The sequence below is a fragment of the Anomaloglossus baeobatrachus genome, chromosome 4, assembly GCF_048569485.1.
Source record: "Anomaloglossus baeobatrachus isolate aAnoBae1 chromosome 4, aAnoBae1.hap1, whole genome shotgun sequence".
Taxonomy (NCBI): Eukaryota; Metazoa; Chordata; class Amphibia; order Anura; family Aromobatidae; genus Anomaloglossus; species Anomaloglossus baeobatrachus.
Genome location: NC_134356.1, coordinates 90301858 through 90329245, shown reverse-complemented (window position 1 = coordinate 90329245; position 27388 = coordinate 90301858).

Genomic DNA, 27388 nt, shown 5'->3' with positions numbered 1-27388 from the left:
TATATAGACATAAGAAGAAAACTCCATAAACCAGATCCACATAAAGGGCACAGGGATCAAACTCGAAACATATAGTACTGACCAATATCCTGAGTGCAATGGCTCAGGTTATCAGAGTGAAACAAAAACGATCCCCATATAAATTAAAATGTTTTATTGAAATTACGGTACTTAAAGCATAAAAAGACAATATGGTAAGACAAAATAGCATGTTAGCACATTGCATGGGTCCCACTGCCTGAAAACCAGAAGTCCTCTTCTCTAGTTTTGAGATAATGTATGTTTGCAATGTACTTAATAGGTCCATATACAATATATATACAGTATATCTATCTATCTATCTATCTATATATATATATATATATATATATATATATATATATATATATATTACCATACTTCCCAATATAAATATTGGCTCTTCTATCCTCTCCAAACATGCCACCTGGTGAAGCTGGGCGAAACATGCATTTGGGTACTTGGATGTTTGATCCAGATAGCAGTTAAGTATGTTACACTTCACTAACAGTGGTGTTTTTTCTTTCTGATAGCAATAATAATAACAAGAATTTTTATATCTATAGTGCCAACATATTCCACAGAACTTTACAATTTAGAGGGGAAATGTACAGACAATATCAGACATTACAGAGTAATACAAATCAACAGACACCAAAAGGAGTGAGGGCCCTGCTAGCAATCTTACAATCTATTTCTGATCTTTACTAATGAGGTGGTTTAACTATATGCATTGAGCGGTCATTTTGTATCATAGTGTCAACACTTATTACTGATACCTTACGCACATTATACACTTTATTACTTTTATGCCTATTTTACTGGTACAAATGTATATTATTATTATTATTATTATTATTATTATTAATCATTATAGTGCCATTTATTTTATGGCACTTTACATGTGAAAAAGGGGGGGCATACATAGACAAGTCCAATAATCATGAACAATACAATGCACAGACTGTACAGGAGGAGAGAGGACCCTGCCCGCGAGGGCTCACAATCTACCAGGGGTGGGTGAGGATACAGTAGGTGAGGGTAGAGTTGGTCGTGCAGCAGTATAGTGGACCGAGGGTTACTCTAGGTTGTAGGCTTGTTGGAAGAGGTGGGTCTTCAGGTTCCTTTTGAAGGATTCCATGGTAAGTAAGAGTCTGATATGCTGTGGTAGAGAGTTCCAGAGTATGGGGGAGGCACGGGAGAAATCTTGTATGCAATTGAGGGAAGAGGAGATAAGGGGGCAGGACAGAAGGAGATTGGAAGTTGCGTGCAGGTAGGTGCCTGGAAACTAGGTCACAAATATATGGAAGAGACAGGTTCTAGATGGCTTTGTAGGTCATGGTTGGTGTTTTCAACTGGCGTCTTTGTGTAATGGGAAGCCAGTGAAGGGATTGGCAGAGAGAAGAGGCTGGGGAATAGCGAGGAGACAGGTGGATTAATCGGGCAGCATAGTTTAGAATAGATTGTAGAGGTGCAAGAGTGTTAGAATGGAGGCCACAGAGCAGGAGGTTGCAGTAGTCGAGCCGGGAGATAATAAGGGCATGCACTAGTGTTTTTGCAGATTTTTGGTCAAGAAATGTACGGATCCAGGAAACATTTTTGATTTGGAGTCAGCAGGAGGTGGAAAGGGCTTGGATATGTGGCTTGAAGGAGAGAGCGGAGTCCAAGGTTACCCCCAGGCAGCGAGACTGTGGGACTGGGGAGAGTGAGCAGCCATATCCAGCCATATACAGTATATCTAGCTAATGACACTAATATTTGATACAAAACGTTTTCTGAATTACTGCTTGTCCTTCCTTTTATCAGCTAATTTGTCTTACCATATTGTCTTTTTAGCTGCACCAATGCTCTGGAACACATTACCAAGAACAATTTGATTAATTCCCAACAGCCACACTTTTAAGCGGGCCCTAAAAAAGCATTTCTTTAGACTAGCCTATCACCTCACCTTACTCATTTAGCTATTCCCATTCTGCCCCTTACAAAACTTTCTTCCAAATCTTTTCCCCTCTATGTTTTGGTTGCATTACACTCTGTATCTATACATGTATAAATTCTGGCTGTGACCGGTTCATGCAGCTGTATTTGAATCCCATATTATACTGATGGCTGGACCATATATGACAAACTCCCGAACCCAGTTAACACTAGAAGTCCCAGAGAGGGGTCATTTAACATTTCTACCATTGGAACCCTATGGAGCTCGAAATTCCTGGGACTTCTAGTGTTAATTTACCTTTTGAGCCTCCCCTATTTCCTCATAGACTGTAAAGGTGGTGTCACACATAGCGACGACGACAACGACGTCGCTGCTAAGTCACCATTTTCTGTGACGTAGCAGCGACATTCGTCGCTGTGGCTGTGTGTGACATCCAGCAACGACCTGGCCCCTGCTGTGAGGTCGCCGGTCATTGCTGAATGTCCTGCTTCATTTTTTGGACGTTGCTCTCCCGCCGTGAAGCACACATCGCTGTGTGTGACAGCGAGAGAGCGATGAACTGAAGCGAGCAGGGAGCCGGTGTCTGGCAGCCTGCTGTAAGCTGTAACCACAGTAAACATCGGGTAACCAAGAAGCCCTTTCCTTGGTTACCCGATATTTACCTTAGTTACTAGCGCCCGCGGCTCTCACGCTGCCAGTGCTGTCTCCCTGCTCCCTGCACACGTAGCTGGAGTACACCGGGTAATTAACCCGATGTGTACTCTGGCTAGGAGTGCAGGGAGCCAGTGCTAAGCAGTGTGCTCTCACGCTGCCAGTGCCGGGTCCCTGCATATGTAGCTGGAGTACACATCAGGTAATTAACCCAATGTGTACTCTGGCTAGAAGTGCAGGCAACAGGGAGTCAGCACTGGCAGCGTGAGAGCGACGGACGCTAGTAACTAAGGTAAATATCGGGTAACCAAGAGAAGTGCTTTCCTTGGTTACCCGATATTTACCTTAGTTACGCTTCCACGCGTCGCTGCTGGCTGGGGGCTGGTCACTGGTCGCTGGTGAGATCTGCCTGTTTGACAGCTCACCAGCGACCATGTAATGACGCAGCAGCGATCCTGATAAGGTCAGATCGCTGGTCGTGATCGCTGCTGAGTCGCTATGTGTGACACCACCTTAAGCTTACGAGCAGGGCCCTCATTCCTCTTGGTATCTGAATTGTGTTATTCTGTAATGTCTCATATTGTCTGTACATGTCCCCTCTGAATTGTAAAGTGCTGCGGAATATGTTATATATTATCTTTTATATTATTATTATTATTATCTTTTAGATAATTTCCTTAAAACAACTTTTTAATCTATCTGGTGACTGTTTTTGTTTCACTCTTATAGCCTGAGGATGTAGTATAGTCACAATCACCAAATGTTCGTTGTCTGTTCCACAGAAGAAGTCTTGCCTCCAATGGTGATCAAAATTGTCTTTTTCCAGGTGGAGGAACTGCCCCTTATCTATTGAGAGGGCTTTACTTGAAACAACGTTTGTACATCCTATTGTGTGGGCCATTTATGTACTTGTACAAATTAGCCAACTCATGTCCCCTCTTAAGGTACCGTCACACTAAACAACTTACCAGCGATCCCAACAACGATACAACCTGATAAGGATCGCTGGTAAGTTGCTAGGAGATCGCTGGTGAGAGGTCACACAGTCAGACGCTCCAGCGATCCCACCAGCAACCTGACCTGGCAGGGATCGCTGGAGCATCGCTACACGGGTTGCTGGTGAGCTGTCACCAGCAACCAGTGACCAGCCCCCAGCCAGCAGCGACGCACTGAAGCGATGCTGCGCTTGGTAACTAAGGTAAATATCGGGTAACCAACCCGACATTTACATAAAGCAGCAGGAGAAAAAACATCAAGCACTCACCCTGGGTTGCTTGTGCAGGTTTATGATTTATTCAATCATTCGGGCTTACATGTGCATGAGGGCTGGTGGGGAGGGAGAGGACGCTAGCACGTCCAGACGGCCGTATCGCACCATTCTGGTGCTTCAGCTGGTCTGGTCCCGATATTTACCTTGGTTACCAGCGCATGCAGCTACACGTGCAGAGAGCAGGGAGCAGCGCACACCGCTTAGCGCTGGCTCCCTGCTCTCCTAGTTACAGCACACATCGGGTTAATTACCCGATGTGTACTGCAGCTACATGTGCAGAGAGCAGGGAGCCGTGCACACTGCTTAGTGCTGGCTCGCTGCTCTCCTAGCTACAGTACACATGGGGTTAATTACCCGATGTGTACTCTGCTACACGTGCAAGGAGCAGGAGCCGGCACTGACAGTGAGAGTGGCGGAGGCTGGTAACGAAGGTAAATATTGGGTAACCAAGGACAGGGCTTCTTGGTTACCCGATGTTTACCGTGGTTACCAGTTTCCGCAGAAGTCGGCTCCTGCTGCCTGCACATTTAGTTGTTGCTGTCTCGCTGTCACACACAGCGATCTGTGCTGCACAGCGGGACAGCAACAACTAAAAAATGGTCCAGGCCATTCAGCAACAACCAGCGACCTCACAGCAGGGGCCAGGTTGTTGCTGGATGTCACACACAGCGACATCACTAGCAACATCGCTGCTATGTCACAAAAGTTGTCCATCAGCAGCGATGTTGCTAGCGATGTTGCTTAGTGTGACGGGGCCCTTAAGGTCTCGTTACACGTAGTGACATTCTTGGCATTCTCATCAAGAGAATGCCAAGAGTGTGCAAAGCAGTAATCAAAGCAAAAGGTGGCTACTTTGAAGAACCTAGAATATAAGACATATTTTCAGTTGTTTCACACTTTTTTGTTAAGTATTTCATTCCACATGTGTTAATTCATAGTTTTGATGCCTTCAATGTGAATCTACAATTTTGAGAGTCATGAAAACAGAGAAAACTCTTTGAATGAGAAGGTGTGTCCAAACGTTTGGTCTGTACTGTATATATACAGTACAGACCAAACAGACATGGGTTTGTCTATATTTGGGATGAAAGTCTATCAGTCTGTATGACTGTGAACTTCTGAATCCTCACATAAAACACTGTCAGGATTCTCTAGTGGCAGTTGCAAGTGCAACTAATCACTAGACTGGCGTGACTGCAAGTATACCTTCAGAATGTAATGTGTGTGCTGTGAGGATTCAGAAGTCTGCAGTTATATGGAGTGATTGAAGACTTTCCTCCCAAAACTAAACAGTAATTTAAAGGGGTTGTCCACTACTTGGCCGGTGCTGCGGAGGGCCGGTGCTGAGGAGGGGAGGGATTTATCTCCCTCTCTCCTCCATTGCCGATTATTGCCATTCTCGCACTGCACTCGCGGTACACCGGTGTACCCCGAGTGCAGGGCGATTTTTCTCTCACCCCATAGACTTGAATGTGTACGAGAGAAACAATGATTGCATTATAATCACAGCATGCTGCGATTGTTTTCTCGGTCCGATTAGGGCTGAGAAAATAATCGCTCATGTGCGCTGACACACAGGCTAATATTGGTCCGAGTGGAATGCGATTTTTTTATCGCACTACACTCGCACCGATTTTCATGCCGTGTGTCTTAGGCCTATGACTTGCAGTTCAGATAAATGTAAATAAAATAGTTTATACAACCTATTAATAAGCTTCTATTGTCACCAGTGTCCTAGTGATTAGCTACAGTCCCAGGTTCACGAGCTTCACTTCAGGCTGTTGACTGACACAGGACAGTGTGACAATTGCTCAGTGTGAAGGAGGCTTCCTGATCCTGACTCATTATTTGTTCAATCAATAGCTCTCCTCCCCATAAACCTGTAAATAATTGCCACAGGTCTGTTCATTAGCCCTCACCACGGCTTTAATAACTGCATATCCAACAGCATGCAAGGTAGAGACTAATTTGACAAGGCCATTTCACACTCACACAGAGGGGTGCAGGGTATAAACCTCAGTGAGTCAGTCAGATGAGTCTTACCACTGCAGCCAGGCCAGCTCTCTCTCTGTCTCGGCTGCGCTCCCCCCTAAGTAGACTCTGAGGATGATGCTGATGATGCTCAGGTGCCTTCTCAGCTCCTCTCTAGTGTGCACACAGCGTAGTGATCTAGCGAGGTGTGTCTTTGGGCAAAGTAGTCGATATCAGGCCCCCTGAACCCTTGAGCCTCATAGCAGTCGGGTGGTCTGACGCTATGGTCGGTACGTTACCGATGTTCAGCAATTCTTTTAGTCATAAGTCGTATGTACTTCTTCTTGCGCGGGTATTCTATGCAGTATATGACACCCTTCATTTTACATGTTCAAATAGTGAACTTCATGTCCCCTTTAAATATCTTTTTTCTCTTTCTGATTTAATTTGCGGCATATCATATATTTTTTACATAGAAAAAATACTCATTTTTAAAAATGATGCCATGTTGTGTTCTTACATGGTGCTGATGAAAATTAGGGGCTCCTAAGTTACCAAAATTATGAACCTTCTTATAAATAAAACAGGGGTATAGCATCAGTAAATGTTCCCCTGATTTTATCATCTCATAATATTTTCTAATATTTATTTACAATATTTTTTTTATAATTCTGGTCTTGGCATTATATTGCATGACAATTAGTACATCCAGTGTATTAATATGTGTCTTTTTAATGGGTATTTTATTCTGTTTTTGAAATAGATTTAATCGTGGAGTTTCCTTAAATTTTGTGCAAACCCCCTTTAAAAATTCCCCATCATGCTCTTTTTCTTTAAAGGGGTGGCATAGTGGCCACATCAATTTAATAAAGCTCATAAGAAGGCTTTTCTCAATTTCCTTGAGTAGTCAATTGTGCCTCTGAGCAGCTCTATTGTGGTCCGCTCATCCCCATTACGTTACCCCCGAGCTCTGTGACCTCTGAGACACGATGATATCACGTCAACTTCCAGTTGACTCAGCATCACCAAGGTGGGCCCCAGTCTCCCTGAGTGACTGGGCTGTAGGCAGAGTTTCACCGCTCGCCACAGCCCAGCATATCGCAGGCTCTCTCCTTCACTGCAGAGCGCCGCAAGCAAGAGCGATGATAGACTGTGATGATCTGTGAAACTCCGCCCACAGACCAGTCACTCACGGAAACTGGGTCCCACCTTGGTGATGTTGAGTCAACTTGAAGTTGACTTGATATCGTGTCTCAAAGGTCACGAAGCCCGTGGGTCACATGATGGGGATGAGTGGTATTTGACAAAAGCCTTCTTTATGAGCTTTACATTGATGTGGCCACTATGCTGTGTAGTGGAACACCCCTTAAATTTAGTTAAAATGTCTGCTTCTATATCATAATCTTGGCTTTTACTGCAATTTGTATACAATTGCATATATTAACTTTAATGCACATTTAAAAGCCAATTAGGAATATGGTAACGAGATAATCATATATAACGTTTTCTATTTGTCAGTTTTCTTTAGGCATGAGTGCAAATATTGACATCTTCTACATAAATGGTTTAATCCAAAAAATGTATTTCCCAATTATTATAAACTGGTGTATAAATGAGATAAAATTAATTTATATTACCATCATTAAAAATTTGTAATAGGGAAGATTCATCACCATGCCAAAGAGTTTCACGAATCATGGCACCGAGGTTGATATAAAGGTCTTCCCATCTGCCCACATAGAAGTTAGCGTAAGTTGGTGCGAAACTGGTCCCCATGACTGTACCCGACAGCTGAAAATAGTAGTCTGTCCGATATTTAAAAAGTTATGAGGTTAAATAAAGTGCAGACTCTCTGTAATAAATTTGACTCTAAGAAATATTCTGATGCATCACAGCCCTTATTGTGTTCCATGGCTGTATACAAGGATGTGACATCAAGGGAGCCCATATGATACAGTGCTGGCCAAAAGTATTGGCACCCCTGCAATTCGGTCAGATAATTCTCAGTTTCTTCTTGAAAATGACTGCAATCACAAATTCTTTGGTATTATTATCTTTCATTTCATTTGTATTCAATGAAAAAAAAAAAATTGTCATAAAGCCAAATTGGATATAATTCCACACCAAACATAAAAATGGGGTGGACAAAAGTATTGGCACTGTTTGAAAAATCATGTGATGCTTCTCTAATTTGTGTAATTAACAGCACCTGTAACTTACCTGTGGCACCTAACAGGTGTTGGCAATAACTAAATCACACTTGCAGCCAGTTGACATGGATTAAAGTTGACTCAACCTCTGTCCTGTGTCCTTGGGTGTACCACATTGAGCATGGAGAAAAGAAAGAAGACCAAAGAACTGTATGAGGACTTGAGAATCCAAATTGTGAGGAAGCATGAGCAATCTCAAGTCTACAAGTCCATCTCCAAAGACCTGAAAGTTCCTGTCTCTACGGTGCGCAGTGTCATCAAGAAGTTTAAAGCCCATGGCACTGTGGCTAACCTCCCTAGATGTGGAAGGAAAAGAAAAAGTGACGAGAGATTTCAACGCAAGATTTTGCGGATAGTGGATAAAGAACCTCGACTAACATCCAAACAAGTTCAAGCTGCCCTGCAGTCCAAGAGTACAACAGTATCAACCCGTACTATCCGTCAGCGTCTGAATGAAAAGGGACTGTATTGTAGGATACCCAGGAAGACCCCACTTCTTACCCCGACACATAAAAAAGCCAGGCTGCAGTTTGCCAAAACTTACCTGAGAAAGCCTAAAACGTTTTGGAAGAATGTTCTCTTGTCAGATGAGACAAAAGTAGAGCTTTTTGGGAAAAGCCATCAACATAGAGTTTACAGGAAAAAAAAAAGAGGCATTCAAAGAAAAGAACACTGTCCCTACAGTCAAACATGGCGGAGGTTCCCTGATGTTTTGGGGTTGCTTTGCTGCCTCTGGCACTGGACTGCTTGACCGTGTGCATGGCATTATGAAGTCTGAAGACTACCAACAAATTTTGCAGCATAATGTAGGGCCCAGTGTGAGAAAGCTGGGTCTTCCTCAGAGGTCATGGGTCTTCCAGCAGGACAATGACCCAAAACACACTTCAAAAAGCACTAGAAAATGGTTTAATAGAAAGCACTGGAGACTACTAAAGTGGCCAGCAATGAGTCCAGACCTGAATCCCATAGAACACCTGTGGAGAGATCTCAAAATGGCAGTTTGGAGAAGGCACCCTTCAAATCTCAGGGACCTGGAGCAGTTTGCCAAAGAAGAATGGTCTAAAATTCCAGGAGAGCATTGTAAGAAACTCATTGATGGTTACCGGAAGCGGTTGTTCGCAGTTATTTTGGCTAAAGGTTGTGCAACCAAGTATTAGGCTAAGGGTGCCAATACTTTTATCTGGCCCATTTCTGGAGTTTTGTGTGAAATGATCAATGATTTGATTTTTGTTTCAAGTAAAAAATATATCTTTGTACCGTGTTAGCCAGTAGAGATAAAAAAAATTGTTTAAAAGAACAGAGAGTCCTCAGTGGTTGATACCTTTTAATGGCTAACTGAAAAGATGGTAATAATTGCAAGCTTTCGAGACTACTCAGGTCTCTTCATCAGGCATGGTATAACACAAAATCTGAAGAGTCACGTATTTATACACAACAGCACTATTCTAAGTCCTGTTGTGTATAAATACGTGACTCTTCAGATTTTGTGTTATACCATGCCTGATGAAGAGACCTGAGTAGTCTCGAAAGCTTGCAATTATTACCATCTTTTCAGTTAGCCATTAAAAGGTATCAACCACTGAGGACTCTCTGTTCTTTTAAACAATTTTTTTTATTTTTGTTTCATTCTCTTTTGTGTTTTTTCATTGCAAGCAAAATAAATGAAGATAATCATACCAAAGAATTTGTGATTGCAATCATTTTCAAGAAGAAACTGAGTATTATCTGACAGAATTTCAGGGGTGCCAATACTTTTGGCCAGCACTGTATATTGATGTAATATCTGAAAAATATGTGTTTGCTATTCATCAAATAAGCAGGAAGAAGTGGAACACATTGTTGGAGTTGATGATCTACTGTATATATCTAGACAAATTTGCAGTTAAAGGGAACCTGTCAGGTGCAATATGCACCCAGGACCATGAGCAGTTCTGGGTACATATTGCTAATCCCTGCCTAACAGTCCCTGTATCTAGCATAGATAAAGAGATCTTTATAAAAGTATTTTTAAAGATCTTATATCGTATGCTAATGAGCGAGGGGACTAGTCCCCTGGGCGTTCGTTCCTCTTGCCAGTCAGCTCCATTAGCATGTTAGTATGCCCCTGTGGTCGTGCTAACATGCTAATGAATGTGCAGTATCACAGGATGATCTCACTCACCTCTCCACCGCCATCGCATCCGACGCTGGATTTCGGCCCAATACGCATGACCCCGGAGTTTGGGTAATGCGCACTACTTCAATATGAAGCCAGGATGCGTACACCCGGCTTCATAGTGCGCATGACCCAAACTCAGGGGTCATGCGCACTGAGCCGAAATCCCCGTCGGATGTGATGGCGGCGGAGAGGTGAGTGAGATCATCCTCTGACGCAGGGACATACTAACATGCTAATGGAGCCGATTGGCAAGGGGAACTAACGCCGAGGGGACTAGTCCCCATGCTCATTAACATATGATAAAAGATCTTTAGAAATACTTTTTCTAAAGATCCCTTTATCTATGCTAGTGTATACAGGGACGGTTACGCAGGGATTAGCAATATACACCCAGAACTGCTTGTGGTTCTGGGTGCATATTACACTTGACAGCTTCCCTTTAAACAATCGATTTACGATATAATAGGATGTCCTGGATTAGAGGTGGACTTATGGATTTTCAGGATATGGTAACAAATTGGGGTCCTTGAGTACTGTATGTTGATAAAATGAGCTTCTTTCATTAAAACTCCCCTATCTAATCCTTTTTTGATAATCGTAGTCAATTCACCCATAAATACTGATGTGGGATCATGCTTCATTAATTGGTAAGTTTTTTTTATCTTACAGTAACCACATTAATTCCCTATTCTATTTCTCCTGGTCCATAATAACAATACACCCCGTTATATATAGATAATCTTATAAATGTGCCCCAGCTATGTACTGTGTAATGGCCGTGTCTGACCATACAGGGATTTGGTCTGAGCATACCACATCTCCTGGGACACAGTAGGGAGTATACAGATAGCACAGCATGGGATCACAGCTTATTCTTTTTGTGAGGTAAAATATTTCAGTGCCAGTTTTTAAGAAATGTTTTATCACAAAGAAAGATTTATTTGTGATCCCGTACTGTTATGTCTGTATAATTTTTTACTTCCCTGTCCAGGAGATGTGGTATGATCAGACCATGTCCCTGTACGGTCAGACACATCCATTACACAGTTCATAGCAGGGACTCATATATAAGATTATCTCAGCACAGGAACATTGTTTTTAAGCACATCAAATTGTGAAAATTATAATTATTTCAAGATCTGTTGATTAAAATGAACTTTGTCCGTGGGAAAACTCCTTAAATTGCCTTAAAATTAAGTACATTTTTTATTATTCATAAGTCGTATATCATTAGTTACACATTTTTTAAAGATCTCAAATGTATCTAGATATCATATATTGGATGAAAATTGATTTACAGTTTAAACTAGTTTGTTTATATGTATTAGTTGATTACATACTATTTTGATTATTAATTTGATTAAAGTTCTTATTAAAAAAAAATGTTTTTAGGCAGCTAAATTTTTTCATGAATTACTTGACACCTATAAAAACCTGAAACCAATTAAATTTTGCAGAGGGAGCAAATTTTAAACCTTTATTCAATAAAGCCTTCTTGGCTTTGGTCAAAGGATGTTGACTTAAATTAAAGATCTTTTATCCCTTGATAGCACTTGAAGCTGCTATTTTCTTTTTGGTGACTTTCCTCTTTTACGTGTTTTTGTTTCTGATATGAAAAAAAAATCTGAATTAACTGTCTTTTTTATCATTTTTCCTCATATAAGGTTTATTAGGTCCAAGACTATGGACGTTTTTTTACGTTGGTTGATGTGGATCCTATCACTACGTGTAGATTTAATTGGTGTTGATTTTCCAGTTTGATCTATTTGTTCTAGACGAAAAACAAAAAACCTCAATTTCAATTAAAATTAAACTTTTATTGATATATTTTAAAATTTAGACACCCATTAATAGTGAACACACAAAGGGCATAGATGATGAAGGGGAGGAGCTAATTATATGGGGTCCCTATAGCACCCTATGGGACCTTGCTCCTACCTACCAACGGAGGGTATGACGCCGTAACTGTTTTGGGAGCCCCCGTTCCACGTCGGCTCACCCTCTAGTTGCCCTGGATAGTTAGTGAATTAAAATAGTAATTACTCTACGGATGGCCATACAATAGTACTAGAATGTATTAAGTACAAAGTGCTCATGTAATCACACTGTCTGATAGATAACAGCTTCCTATCAGGAAAACCAGGACAAAAAAAATTCAAAAATTAAGCCCCAATATAGGTAGGCTTCTGCAGAAAAATTAGTCCATAGTACATGATCCAATACAAATTAGTACATGGTACAACAAAGTGCTCATATAATCACACTGTCTGATAGATAACAGCTTCCTATCAGGAAAACCAGGACAAAAAAAATTTAATTTAAATATTAAGCCCCAGTATAGGCAGGCTTCTGCAGAAAAATTAGTCCATAGTACATGATCCATTACAAATTAGTACATAGTACATAATACACAATCTACATTAACATAATGGAGATACACATTAACATAATGGAAAATTCAGTTCCATCTGTCAGTTTTTCCTCCCCTGTCCCAGTGTGATATAGTATGGTATGGCAATCACACATGGATAAACTTTTACACAATCATAATTGCACAGATTTGCACTGCATAAACCGATGCGAATACATGTAATGCAATGCCTGAGGGCAATCATGCAGATGATTCTTATAGAGCAGAAAATAGGGGTATAGATAACCCCACAGGGAAGAAAAGAATGGTTACTTCCCTTTTAGCAGCATGCTCTGTATCGCCTCTACGCGTTTCCCCTTTCCATGATATAAGGATCTTCAGGAGGCTGGAGGATTGCAGTTATCAGATGTGAATGTAGGAGTAATCCATGGCTGTGTGTGAGGCGATACAGAGCATGCTGCTAAAAGGGAAGTAAGCATTCTTTTCTTCCCTGTGGGGTTATCTATACCCCTTTTTTCTGCTCTATAAGAATCATCTCCATGATTGCCCTCAGGCATTGCATTACATGTATTTGCATCGGTTTATGCAGTGCAAATCTGTGCAATTATGATTGTGTAAAAGTTTATCCATATGTGATTGCCATACCATACTATATCACACTGGGACAGGGGAGGAAAAACTGACAGATGGAACTGAAGTTTCCATTATGTTAATGTGTTCCTCCATTATGTTAATGTAGATTGTGTATTATGTACTATGTACTAATTTGTACTGGATCATGTACTATGGACTAATTTTTCTGCAGAAGCCTGCCTATACTGGGGCTTAATATTTAAATTAAATTTTTTTTGTCCTGGTTTTCCTGATAGGAAGCTGTTATCTATCAGACAGTGTGATTACATGAGCACTTTGTTGTACCATGTACTAATTTGTATTGGATCATGTACTATGGACTAATTTTTCTGCAGAAGCCTACCTATATTGGGGCTTAATTTTTGAATTTTTTTTGTCCTGGTTTTCCTGATAGGAAGCTGTTATCTATCAGACAGTGTGATTATATGAGCACTTTGTACTTAATACATTCTAGTCCTATTGTATGGCCATCCGTAGTGTAATTACTATTTTAATTCACTAACTATCCAGGGCAACTAGAGGGTGAGCCGACGTGGAACGGGGGCGCCCAAAACAGTTACGGCGTCATACCCTCCGTTGGTAGGTAGGAGCAAGGTCCCATAGGGTGCTATAGGGACCCCATATATTTAGCTCCTCCCCTTCATCATCTATGCCCTTTGTGTGTTCACTATTAATGGGTGTCTAAATTTTAAAATATATCAATAAAAGTTTAATTTTAATTGAAATTGAGGTTTTTTGTTTTTCGTATATTGAACTCAATTGGTCCCATTGTATATGGTTTTTTCCTATTTGTTCTAGAGCCTGATGACAATTCTGATTAGGGGCACATAGTATTAAAGGGTCACATGGGGTACATCCAGATGTATTGGTGTATTCTTGCGCATTTAAATTTGTGGAGTCAGAGGTATAGGAGGTGTAGTTTCATTGTTATCCAGTGTCATATGAGTTGAAATATTTTTCTTATGTTTATGAGGAACTATTTGTCGTTTCCAGTGAGATACATGTAGATGATTTTTTTTAATCACTCCTTACTCCAGTTTTTGAGTGCCAATATGATAAAAAAATCCCACATTTTTGGCATTTTTTTTTAAGTATTCATAGTGTGAAGCCCCGTTACCTTCCGGTCGCCTCAGGGTCTTCACGTGTGGGAGTCTTCTGGCCACAGGTAGGTCACGTTAACTTTAATAGGATTCTTGACGCCACTCTCGGTAATTGCAGTCAGGGGGTGACCGCCACTGCAGTTTAGGGAGCGTCTGGGGCTGATGGTAAATTCAGTCTGGTGTTATGGCCTCCCGAGAGTGAGGCTGGCCCCAGGGGCTCGGTGTAAGTGTGTAGTACCACAAGTCGCAGAAGAACTCACACACAAACAGCAATGTCTTTCAGGGTTTTTACTCACTTTCAGATGGTAGGGGTGAGTATACCCGGGCGATGCTATGATGAACCAGGTGGAACCAGATATCCTTTAGGCTGATCCAGGGGTGACTGCTGACTCGCCTTCCTAGCCCTTCTTATTTTGGGGTGACCCCGACTTGGAGTCCTCCGAGATCACCCAGGGAAGTCGCAACTGCCGTTCTCCCCTTTCTGGCCCGTCTCCTGACAGCATGGACCAAGTAATGCTGGCTGCTTGCCTTCTTTTACTTATGGGCTCCCTTGTTGCTGTTGATGCTGTGGACTCTGTGTGGTTCGGTAAGATACTTCCAGTACCCTCAGCAGCAGGTTTGGCAGGCCGAGTAGATGGGTTCCTGCTCTGGGGACCTGTTTCCCTGTGCGGGCCTTGCCTACCGGTAGTCCCCTTACTCAGCCACCTCTTCACTAGGTGGTTTTCAGGCAGCACCACTGGGTAGCCGCTTTCCCCCGCCAGCAGCCACTACAGGTGCAGGGTCTGACAGTGTCCTGCTCTTCTGCTCTACACCTCAGACGCGGCTGCTCCACTCCTCTCCTTTGACTGCCACTGCCCACTCAGTAGCTTCCAGTTCCACTACCCACCACCGGCTGGAATGCGAGGGCCACGCCCCCTCCCTGGGTCTGCCCAGGGATCCCCTCTAAGCTGTGTGTGTGTCCTGGTAACTAAGTGTCTCTGTGTATCCACACCCTGGTTAGCCTTTGGGATTACCTGTTTGTACTCACTCAGCCTGAGTGCAGTACTGCCTGACCAGGTCAGGGGCGCCACAATAGTACAGAATAAAGAATGTGAGGGGTTTATAGTCCAGGTTGTTGAGAACATGGCAATTACTAATTTTGTGTATTTTTTGTTGAATTTGTTTTGACACAAAATCTGCATTTTAAGTGGCCAGTTGTTTTTTCTTGATTCTTCATGCTTTTTTTAGGGCATTTTATTGTTTACATTTTTACACATTTAATTTTACTTTTTTCCCTTCTATTATTCAGTTTTATCACTGGTCTAATAAACCACCACACTCCTATAGTGCAGTGCATGAGACCTGTCAGTTTCACACTAATTCAGCCTATTAGGGGCACTTTGCACACTACGACATCACAAGCCGATGCTTGCGATGCCGAGCGCGATAGTCCCCGCCCCCGTCGCAGCTGCGATCTCTTGTGATAGCTGCCGTAGCGAACATTATCGCTATGGCAGCTTCACATGCACTCACCTGCTCTGCAACGTCGCTCTGGCCGGCAACCTGCCTCCTTCCTAAGGGGGCGGGTCGTGTGGCGTCATAGCGACATCACACGGCAGGCGGCCAATAGAAGCGGAGGGGTGGAGATGAGCGAGACGTAAACATCCCGCCCACCTCCTTCCTTCCGCATAGCCGGCATGAGCCGCAGGATGCAGGTAGGAGATGTTCCTCCCTCCTGCGGCTTCACACAAAGCGGTGTGTGCTGCCGCAGGAACGAGGAACAACATCGTAACATTGGTCCTTCCGAAATTATGGAAATGACTGACGCTACACCGATCATACGATTTTGACGCTTTTGCGCTCGTTAATCGTATCAAAAACGATTTACACACTCCGATATCGACAGCGACGCCGGATGTGCATCACTTTCGATTTGTCCCCACCGACATCGCAGCTGCAATGTCGTAGTGTGCAAAGTAGCCCTAAGACTCTCCTTATGGCAGAGTCTAACAGGCCATGACCTGCAATTGTGATTTCAAGGTCAAAATAGGGTTATCAAGACCTGAAATTGTGAATGCAAGGTCAAAATAGGGTTAAATATAGAGCCCTTTCCATCTGTTAACCATCTAGATGCCACTATTGTGATTGGCAGCAGCATCTATGGTATGAATTGTCGCAATGCAGCAGGCTGTCAGCGATAATATATAGTTGATATCCACTGCCTTTTTTCTATCAACATTCATTTAACCCTCAGTGACGTTAAAAAAAAGATTACAATCATAAAAGGGGTTTATCAACCTTCGGTGATAATTTTTTTTTAATGCATGTATTTCAAGCTAACGATCATTTTTGGTTTTCATTACAAAATTTGAAACATTTAGATGACTATGTGTTTATAAATAAGTTGAAAAGGAGCTCAGAAAAAGACAAATCAGAATTCCAAACATTCCTTTTAGGCTGCGTGCCCATGATCAGTAATAGCAGCGTTTTGGATGCAGCATGTTTCAGCTGCGTCCAAAACGCTGCGTTGTACAGTATAAGCATAGTGGATGGGATTTATAGAAATCCTTTGCCCACTGTGTGTGTACGGTCCTGATCATGGGCACATACCCTTAGGCCTCCGACACACATCCGTGAAAAACACGCACATGTGTTACGTTCCGTTTTTTGGGTTCGTTTTCCGTTTTTAAGTCAGTTTTTATGGCACGTGTGACATCCGTGGGAATTTCATATGCTAGCCGTGTGTGCGTGTTGAATGTCCGTGTGTGCGTGAGATACGTAAGTGACATGTCCGTGTGTTGTCCGTGTGAAATGTTCCGTGTGTGATGCACAATGTCATTGATGCATAGCCGCTGACAGCAGACAGCGACGCGCGATGAGAATGAGCTCGGGTGAACTGTACCCGACTTCATTGTCATCCCGCATCTCTGTCTGTGTCGCGTACTGATTAGCGGTCACCTGTGAAGGACTCACCGGTGACCGCTAATCCCCTGAGTCACTGAAGTGAGCAGCGCAATTAGCGCTGCCGTCACTCAGGCTACCCGCGGCTAGCTGGATCCTCCACCTGTGACCGCAACTCACCTGTGACTTCAACGCTGTCACTCGGGCGACTTGCAGTCACATTTCGAGGATCCAGCAGTGGCCACGAGTAACCTGAGTGACATCATCGCTGATTCTGCGTCTCACCTCACTTGCTGTGTGGAGCTGACAGGAGTGGCGGTGTTCTTTTGCAGCTCTTGTCACCTTCATGTTGCAGAGCTGGAAGCGACGCGGCACCTCCGTGGATTACGCCGGACATGGATGGCTTTTTCGGGCTTAATAAAGTGGTGAACGAGGGTATTTGTTAGTGTTTATTATTCCAAATAAAGGATTTCTTCGGGTGTATGTGTTTATTTACTGTAACTTACAGATTGATCATGGAAGGTATCTCGGGGAGACGCCTGACATGATTAATCTTGGACTTAGTAGCAGCTATGGGCTGCTGCCACTAACTCCTTATTACCCCGATTGCCAATGCACCAGGGCAAATCGGGAAGAGCCGGGTAGAGTCCCAGAACTGTCGCATCTAATGGATGCGGCTATTCTGGGCGGCTGCTGGCTGATATTGTTAGGCTGGGGGGCTCCCCATAATGTGGGGCTCCCCATCCTGAGAATACCAGCCTTCAGCTGTTTGACTTTACCCTGGCTGGTATCAAAATGAGGGGAACCGCACGTCGTTTTTTTTAAATTAATTATTTTTTTTTTACTGCTCGATATTGACACGCCCAACGGCGGCTGTGATTGGTTGCAGTGAGACAGCTGTCACTCAGCTTGGGGGCGTGTCTCCCTGCAACCAATCATAGGCGCCGGTGGGCGGGGAAAGCAGGGAATGCGAGATTGATTAATGAGCGGCCAGCTTTTTCAAAATAGTAAAAGCGGCTGGAGTTATTTTAACAGCTGTGCAGCGCCGCGCCGGTGAACGGGGAACGGTGAATATGAGAGAGGGGGGAGACTGACTAACAGACTGAGAGAGGGACACACAAGACAGAGAGACCGACCGACAGACTGAGGGAGATTGACCGACATACACAGAAAAAGAAAGAATGACCGACATCGCTAGGAAAAAGCACAAAACGTACATGGAGAATACAGAGATGCATCCGTGTCTTGTATGTGTGCTCACTGACCCATAGACTTCCATTGGGTCCGTGTGTGCGTGTTCCATGCAGAAAACGGATATGCTTCCGTGCAAAACGGATACACATACATATCACGGACACGGACACACGGACCGTATGGAATAACACACGTGTGACCTCAAACATAGCATAACATTGGTGCACGTTTGTCCAACACGCACGTGTTTCACGGATGTGTGTTTGAGGCCTTAGACAGTCAAGATGAGCTCATAATGCAGCGAGCTGTAAACAGGGCAGCACAGAGGCTATAGGAAAATATTTATTGAAACCCAATTGTAAAAAATGTTTTTAGACGACTATGCATGCATTAATGTCAAAAAGATGTCGGACAAACTCATAAAGACAAGCAATGTGAACGGAGACCATAAGACTGGATTTTATGAATTGAGGACATGAACACTGAATTGGGCATACTGGTATTTTTTGCTCAGTTCTTAGGTAAATTTTTATCTGGATTTTTAGTAAGTGTTTCAGAAACCAGGCAGCACAGAGAAGGAATGATTTACATGAAACAACACAAGCAAAAGCTGTATTCTGACAGTTATTTAATATCGCAAGCATCCCAACGTGTTTTATTTAGGATATAATTAAGTGCTATTATGCGAGCGCCGTTCCCACTGACGCTTCTTGGTCTGTCACCACTTTCATTGAGGACTGTGAGTTAGGCTTGATATGCTGACAGAAAAGAAAAATTTAAGATGTAAGTTGAAAAACAACCTGTTAGCACGTCATTTTTGCTGAGTATTTTTTTCCAATCTGTACAGAACAGTGGCCGTTTTCTTTCTTACCATAGAAACCTACTCACATCGGTACACATTTCCAAAACCACTTGTGTCGGTCTCTTACCGGTTTATCGAGTCACGTTTGCGTCGTTGTGTGTACGTGTGATCGTCTCCTTTATACTTACGCCTTGTATTTGTGTTAATTATATTCTGTAAAAGGTGAGCGAGGGAAGAAATCTTTTCAAAGTCAATCTTCTAAAAACCGTATTTTTCGGATTATAAGATGCACTTTTCCTCCCAAAAATTTGAGAGGAAAATGAGGAGTGTGTCTTAGAATCCGAATGTAGCTTACTGGGGGTAATGGAGAGGGGGTCACAGGAGGCCGGTGCAATGCTGTGCGCTGTGCTACACATGCTGCTCTATGCCGGGGCTGCGGGCAGTGAGGCAGGGGCCATTCTGAAGATATCGGCGGTGCAGGCTTCAAAGATATGGCACCCAAAGTCACCAGATGCGCAGATGGAGCTCTCGGCTCAAGATCTCATCTGCTCACCCGCCACCTCCGGCCCATTGATGTCCCAGCAAAATGGCACCCGGATGTGGTGCTTGCACAGATGAGATGTCGGCTTGTCATTGAGCCAATAACTCAATCTGTGCAAGCGCGGACTCCAGGTGCCAATTTTTTGAAGCCCGCTTCACCGACATCTTCAGAATGGCCCGTGCCTCACTGCCCGCAGCAAGCACCAGCACAGAGAAGCGCCCGCAACCCCAGCACAGAGCAACGACCGCAGCCCCGGAACAGAGCAGCACCCACAGCCCCGACACAGAGCAACGACCGCAGCCCCGGCACAGAGCAGCACCCACAGCTCCGACACAGAGCAATGACCGCAGCCCCGGCACAGAGCAGCACCCACAGCCCCGACACAGAGCAGCGCCCGCAGCCCCAGCACAGAGCAGCACACACAACTCCAATACAGAGCAGTGCCTGCAGCTCCAGCACAGAGCAATGCCCGCAGCCCCAGCACAAAGCAATGCCCACAGCCCCAGCACAGAGCAGCACCCGCAACCCCAGTACAAAGCAGTGCCTGCAGTTCCAGCACAGAGCAGCGCCCACAGCCCCAGCACAGAGCAGCGCTCGCAACCTCGGTACAGAGCAGTGCCTACAGTCCCAGCACAGGGCAATGCCCACAGCCCCAGCACAGAGCAGTGCCCGCAACCCCAGTAGAGAGCAGTGCCTGCAGTCCCAGCACAGAGCAATGCCCGCAGCCCCAGCACAGAGCAACGCTTGCAGCCCCAGTACAGTGTCACCACCCACAGCAAGCAACTGGGCCCCTCTCCACCTTCGCCATACTCCAGCACTGCCTCTGCCTCCTGTGACCACCGCTCCACCAACGCTGCCTCCCGCATCCCCGGTAAGACACCACCGGATTATAAAACGGATCACATATTTTTTTTACCTTTTATTTTTTGTCTAAATTTGGTGTGCATCTTATAATCCAGTGCGTTTTATAAAACGAAAAATACGGTATATTTTTCCAAAGTGCAGATAAGATGAGTAGAAGGGGGTGACAATTTTTGGAACTTCTGTCCAGTAACTCTCTATAGTTCATCTGTCCACAAAAATCCAAGAAAAATCCAGCAATCCCTAACAATAAAAAGTTCCAAGACTTTATTTCACATTTTAAAATTCCATGGTTTACACTCCATTAAAAGGGAAACAGGTAACGCGTTTCGGATCTATTAGATCTTTATTCATATCTGATGGTTCCAATGGATCTGTCCACAACCTGTTCACATAACCAGTGATTTGAGGCAGAAAAAAAAATAGTACCCCCCCTGCCAAAATAGTGAGTCAAGTGTTTCTTATAGAAGCCACAAGCTTGCTTTCTCAAGCCAAACCTTCTAAACCACTCCTGGTAAACATTACTCATAGACGTGGCAAAGTGTCAGCCACAAAGTAGTGCCAGAGGCATTGTAATGCCCGACCAACCCCATAGTAAAGCAGAACACACTTACCTCCACCATGATTCCATGCTGTTCCCTCCTTCACTGCTAGGAGTTACATGTCAGTTATCTTATCTATCACTGGATAAATCTCAGCTCATACAAATTAAATTAATGTCGGCTAAACCTGCTGATATTGACAAGTTCGTCCCACACGTTATTTAGTTTCATGGGAGTTAAAGGGTTATTCCCACCTCCAAGATCCTATCCCAATATGTAGGAGGTGTAATAATAATATTAGCAAATACCTCCAATTAGAAATGTAGTATAGTTCTCCTGATTAGCTACATAGCTTACCTGATGTGCAGGGCATTGCAGCTTAGGTATCCATGGTTACGTCCACTTATATAGTGACAGACAGTCAGTTAGTTGCTTGTGGTCATAACAATGGATACTTAAGCTGCACATGAGGTATGAGACATGGCTATATCAGGAAAACTATACTTCATTTCTAATTGGAAGTATTTGCTAATATTATTATTATTATTATTATTATTATTATACCTACTACATATTAGGATAGGATCTTGGAGATGGGACCAGGTCAAATGGGAGCAGTCTTTTCTATTCTTCCCGCTGCTCTCCAGAGCATTAATTTTTTTGCATTTTTTAAGTTCACCATGTAATTACAGAGATGTGATTTTTTTTTTTTGTTGTTGGCTATTTTTATGGTCTTTACTAAGGGGCATGGCTCACAGGCATAATAATGCAGAAGAACCTAAATCCACGCCCCTGAGGATCCTGTGAGCCACACCCCCTAGGAGAAAACCAGAAAAAGTTTGCAGGCTTAGATCTTTGGTACCATTTGATGGATTTAAAAAATAGACAAATCAGAATACTCAGGGGAGCAGCAGCAATAAAATATGAGGGAAAATTGACCATTTTTTACTTGGTGACAGGTTCTCTTAAAACCCTTGACATACTATTACGTACTGGTACATCATAGGATGGGTTTCTTGCTTTACTGGCACCCTGAGTCCATAGCTTTTCTTGTACATGTCGGCTAATCTGATCAGTCGACATATGCCTCTAATCTCTGATCAAGGAAGCCTCGGAGACACCTTTACATGTTTCTCAACGCTGGCAGGTAACTAGCCAGGTCTTTCACCGGGAAGGAACAACCACGGGAAGGGCAGTCTGCAGTTAAGGAAACCACCTATGCCCAAACATGGTATCCATCCACAGACAGCTGTTTCGGGGTATTTGCCCCTCATCAGTGTGGAGTAGGAAACTGGCTAGTGGGAGCAATGCGTAGTAGAAGACTACATAGGTAAGGATGGTTGACCTTGGGGAGATCAACATCCAGCACCGCGGAGCACCATCACGTGTTTCTCAACGCAGTGATTCTAGAGCAATGCCCCCTGGGAAATATGCATAACAAGGAAGCCGCGGAGACACCATCACGTTTCTCAACACTGGCAGGAAACTAGCCAGGTCTTTCACCGGGAAGGAACAACCACGGGAAGGGCAGTCTCCAGTCAAGGAAACCACCTATGCCAAAACATGGTATCCATCCACATCTCTGATCCACTTGCAACTGTTAACTAGTTATATCCCGCTGTCAATCTCTCAAAGCAAGAATTAACATGTGCCGATGGGGAGCGCGTCATTCTTTGCTCCCATCGGCGCTCCTGTAAAGTCATCGCCAGGCACCGATGGCCTGTTATGACAGTAGGGGTCAGTTGATGACCCCTGTGTCTATTATGACGCTCTTTCTGTGACAGCCAACTGTGAGCAACATTCCTAAGAGATCATGATTTCAGCTCTGCAGAGCAGTACTGATGCTGAAGCACCGCTCTGTGTTTAAAAATATGAAAAAATAAAAAAAAACCTCAAAAGTTCAAATCACCCTCCTTTTGCCCCATTGAAAATAAAACATTTAAAAACCAAACCAAAAACCCCACATATTTGCTATAAAATATATAAATCTAAAATGAATTAATGCAATTGGTTAACAGCGTAACATAAAAAAACACCAGAATTACACTTTTTTCGGCCCCACAAAATTCCAATAAAATGCATCAAAGATGCGATCAAAAAATCGTATATACACCAAAATGATATCAGTAAAAACGTCAGCTCAGGGCGCAAAAAATAAGCTATCACTTAGCCTCAGAGCTTTAAAAATAAAAACTTTACATTTCTCAGAATATGGCTCCAAAAGAGACATTTTTTTTTACAAACGTCTCAATCTTTTTCAGCACTTAAATTAGAAAAAGAAAAAAAAACAAAACTATACATGTTTGGTATCTACGAACTCATACTGATCTGGGGAATCAAACTGACTGGTCAGATTTACCATATAGTGAAGATAGTAAATGAAAACAAGCCCAAAACAAATGTGGAATTGTACTTTTTTAAAAGTACAACTCATCTTGTAAAAAACAAGCCCTCGTATGGCTATATAGACGTAAAAATAAATAAAGTTATGGCTTTTGAAAGAAGTGGAGGGAAAAATGAAAGCAGAAAAAACAAAAATTGCAAAGTCACGAAGGGGTTAAAAGACGCGGTATGTGTATGTTTAATTTCCGACTTTCCAATCCTTTTGTTCTCCTAGAGATCAGCTCCCTGCAGACATGCCTGCTTGCAGCTCCGTCATAGAGAACACAGGGGCTCCCAGTAGAGTGTGCGCTCCTGTGTATGTGAGAGCCATCCGAATGACTAGGCAGACCATCGTTCTGTCGACAGCCAGCTAATGTACATGGGAGACTAATGTCAGCACGGGAAAAGGATGTCGTGCAACAAAAGTACAGTATTACTGGTTAAATGCAGGAATGGAAACCAAATCTACCAAATCTATGAAAGCTTCTTTGATATTTTGATGTGATTTTTCGGAATTGCAAGGCATCTCAAATACACTCATTTTTTGCATTATACTTTTTTATACACTATGGAGATATTAAAATCACTGCCCAAAAATACATTTTATCTTCCAATATTTTATTTACCGGTTTACCAACTGATTTCGCAGTGTGGATGCGTCTTAATGAATTATCATCGGTTCCTATACAAAATGTCACTATGAAAGATAATGTATAGGTTGTGCTCACACATGGCAAATAAATCTGACCCGTAATTTCCACCTCTGAAATCCGATCTGACCTGTCACATTTCTGCAGTGGAAGGTTTGAACTGCCGTGAACTTCCCCAAGGCTTCGCCCTGTTCAGTGGGGATATCCACACTTTGACAATCCACCAATTAATCTCTGGGATCCACAGGAACAGGTAACATTTTCACAATTCATTTCTGCGTAGAAATCTCCTGATTTATGTGTACAAAGGCTCTCAATCCTCCCTGACATGCACAGGATCTGGATTATTGTTGAATCCAACCGGAAAACCATGCCCAATCTGATTGGATTTAAGGCTTCTTGAATTTGTTTGTTTTGCAAATATCCCTTTTTGTTTTATTTTTTAAATAAATATCATTACATTTTTCAAATAAAAAAGAGGCTAGTTTCTGTAAAAATAAACATTTTCTCATTTTCAGTCTGAAAGTACTAGAGTGGTCGGGAGCACCCTAGAGCAGCATAGTGCTTTTCGGCTTTTGGGCTGTCCACGCCATTTTCTAGAGTGGTCGGGAGCACCTTAGAACAGGTGAGTGTTTTTTGGCTTTTGGGCTGTCCACACCATTTTCTAGAGTGGTTGGGTACACCCTAGAGCAGGTAAGTGCTTTTCGGCTTTTGGGCTGTCCACTCCATGTTCTAGAGTGGTCAGGAGCACCCTAGAGCAGGTGAGTGCTTTTTGGCTTTTGGGCTGTCCACGCCATTTTCTAGAGTGGTTGGGTGCACCCTAGAGCAGGTAAGTGCTTTTTGGCTTTTGTTCTGTCCACTCCATGTTCTAGAGCGGTCAGGAGCACCCTAGAGCAGGTAAGTGCTTTTTGGCTTTTGGGCTGTCCACGCCATTTTTTGACCCACAACCGTAGGACTATTAATATGGCAATTCTAGTTTAAGTTCCACCCAAGGCTGGTCCCTGCAGAGGACCCCCAGTAACATTGATGTATGTCATTATTATTGGTGGTACGTAATAGATGAGGGGGGTCCCCTTGTGGATTTTGCATTCGGTCCAAAGAGCCATGGGTTAAGGATGTCTGTGCCTCTGTGCTCTATGGGAGCAATGCATGATTTTTACTCCTATAGATATTAGGGTTCACGTTTTTTATCCAGTAATAAGAAATAGTCAGTTGAATGACCTGGGAAACAAAGAAACATTTTTGAATTGTAATTGCATAATATTTATATACAGGATGCGAGTTGTAACTGTTTTTTGTTGTAGCCAGAACAGCTCGGCTGTATATGGGAATATTTTGGACGCCTCGGTAAGTATTGGCAGAATACCACGGCAGGTCAGAAGCTCTGATAATAATTATTAAATGTAGGGGGTGGTGCGATTTTGCCCGGACTCTCGGTGTTTGCCACTGAAACAGAGTGGTAATTCTTCAAAGTATAGCCTGCATTTCAGCTCGGTTTTTATAGGGATTCACAGGGATTTCGGGCCTCTCTATAAACACTATATTGAATACAGACAAAGTCAAACACACAGGACCAAACAATTGCTTTTAAAATCACTTAACCATTTCATTTTGACAAACCTTTTATTGTGTGTGAACTCACAGAGCAAACCTGGATAACTGGTATTTCTTCCTCATGTGTGGCATGCATTGCTGCGGAGGACGGGAGGCGGGGGCGACGATCCTCATGGTGTAATGAAAGTGTACAGCTATTTACTGGAGGAAACTACAGGAAAATGACCCTAAATACCTACTTAGCACAGATGTAATCATGTCTGTCTGTCTATTATCTATCCCTCTATCTATCTATCTATCTATAGATCTATCTATCCCTCTATCTATCTATCCATTGTCTATCTATCTATATATCCCTCTATCTATCTATCTATCTATCTATCCATCTATAGATCTATCTATCCCTCTATCTATCTATCTATCTATCTATCTATCCATTGTCTATCTATCTAGCTATCTATCCCTCTATCTATCTATCTCATATCTATTTATCCATCCATCCGTCCTTCTATCTATTATCTATCCATCCTTCTATCTATCTGTCTCTCCTTCTGTCTATACAACCATTCATCTATCTATCTACTGTATCTATCCATCCATCCAGCTATCTAATTATCTTATTTTCTTTCCGTCTGTCTGTGTGTCTATCTATTAATCTATCTATCTATCTATCTCATATCTATTTATCCATCCATCCGTCTATCTATTTACTATCTATCCATCCATCCAGCTATTATCTATCTATCCATCCATCCATCCATCCAGCTATTATATATCTATCTGTCTTTCTTTCCGTCTGTCTGTGTATCAATCTATCTATTATCTATCCATCTACCTATCTCATATCTATTTATCCATCCATCAATCCATCTATCTATCTACTCTCTATCCATTCATCTATATGTCTCTCCAGCTATCTATCCCTCTATCTATCTATCTATCTATCTATCTATCTATCCATTATCTATCTATCCATCCATCTATCCATCTGTCTATTATCTATCTATCTATCCATCTATTATTTATCTATCTATATACCTTTTATATCGTATCATTTTTCTTTTTTATTTCTTGTATATTTGTCCTAATTTCATTGTATATTTCTTTCTTATCATTTTGTTTTTCTTTTTTTATATGTTCTCCATTCTGTTTCTTTCTTTTTCTGTTTCTCTCATAAAAGAACACTATTTCATAATATCTTTTTGCCCCCTTTTCTATGCACAGAAAAACAAAATTAAATATGTCGTCACTGTTGAACAGCAAGTATAAAAGCTTCCTACTCCGCCTGACAAAGCCGTATGTGTTAGACTTGTCTCGGCGTGTGCCTTGTGGCCGCCCCTGGTCCGCTTTGTCGGCCATCCTCGTCAGAGCTGCGGGGACTGCAGCTGCTCCTTCCGGCAATGGCAAAACCGAGGACTTAAGATTAATTGATCAGGAAAGCTTCACTGACTAATTAACCTTATACTGTATGAACGTCTTTGGTTAATAGTTAAAAAATATTCATTATTTACTATTATCAGCAATTGAAAATGTCTACTGTCATGAAACTGGCTACTATCAAACGTCCAACCTCTCATGTAAAATACAATTCTAACAACAAACAATTGTAAACACTAAAAAAAACAACTTTAGAGAAATGAGACAATAACAATAATCATAAT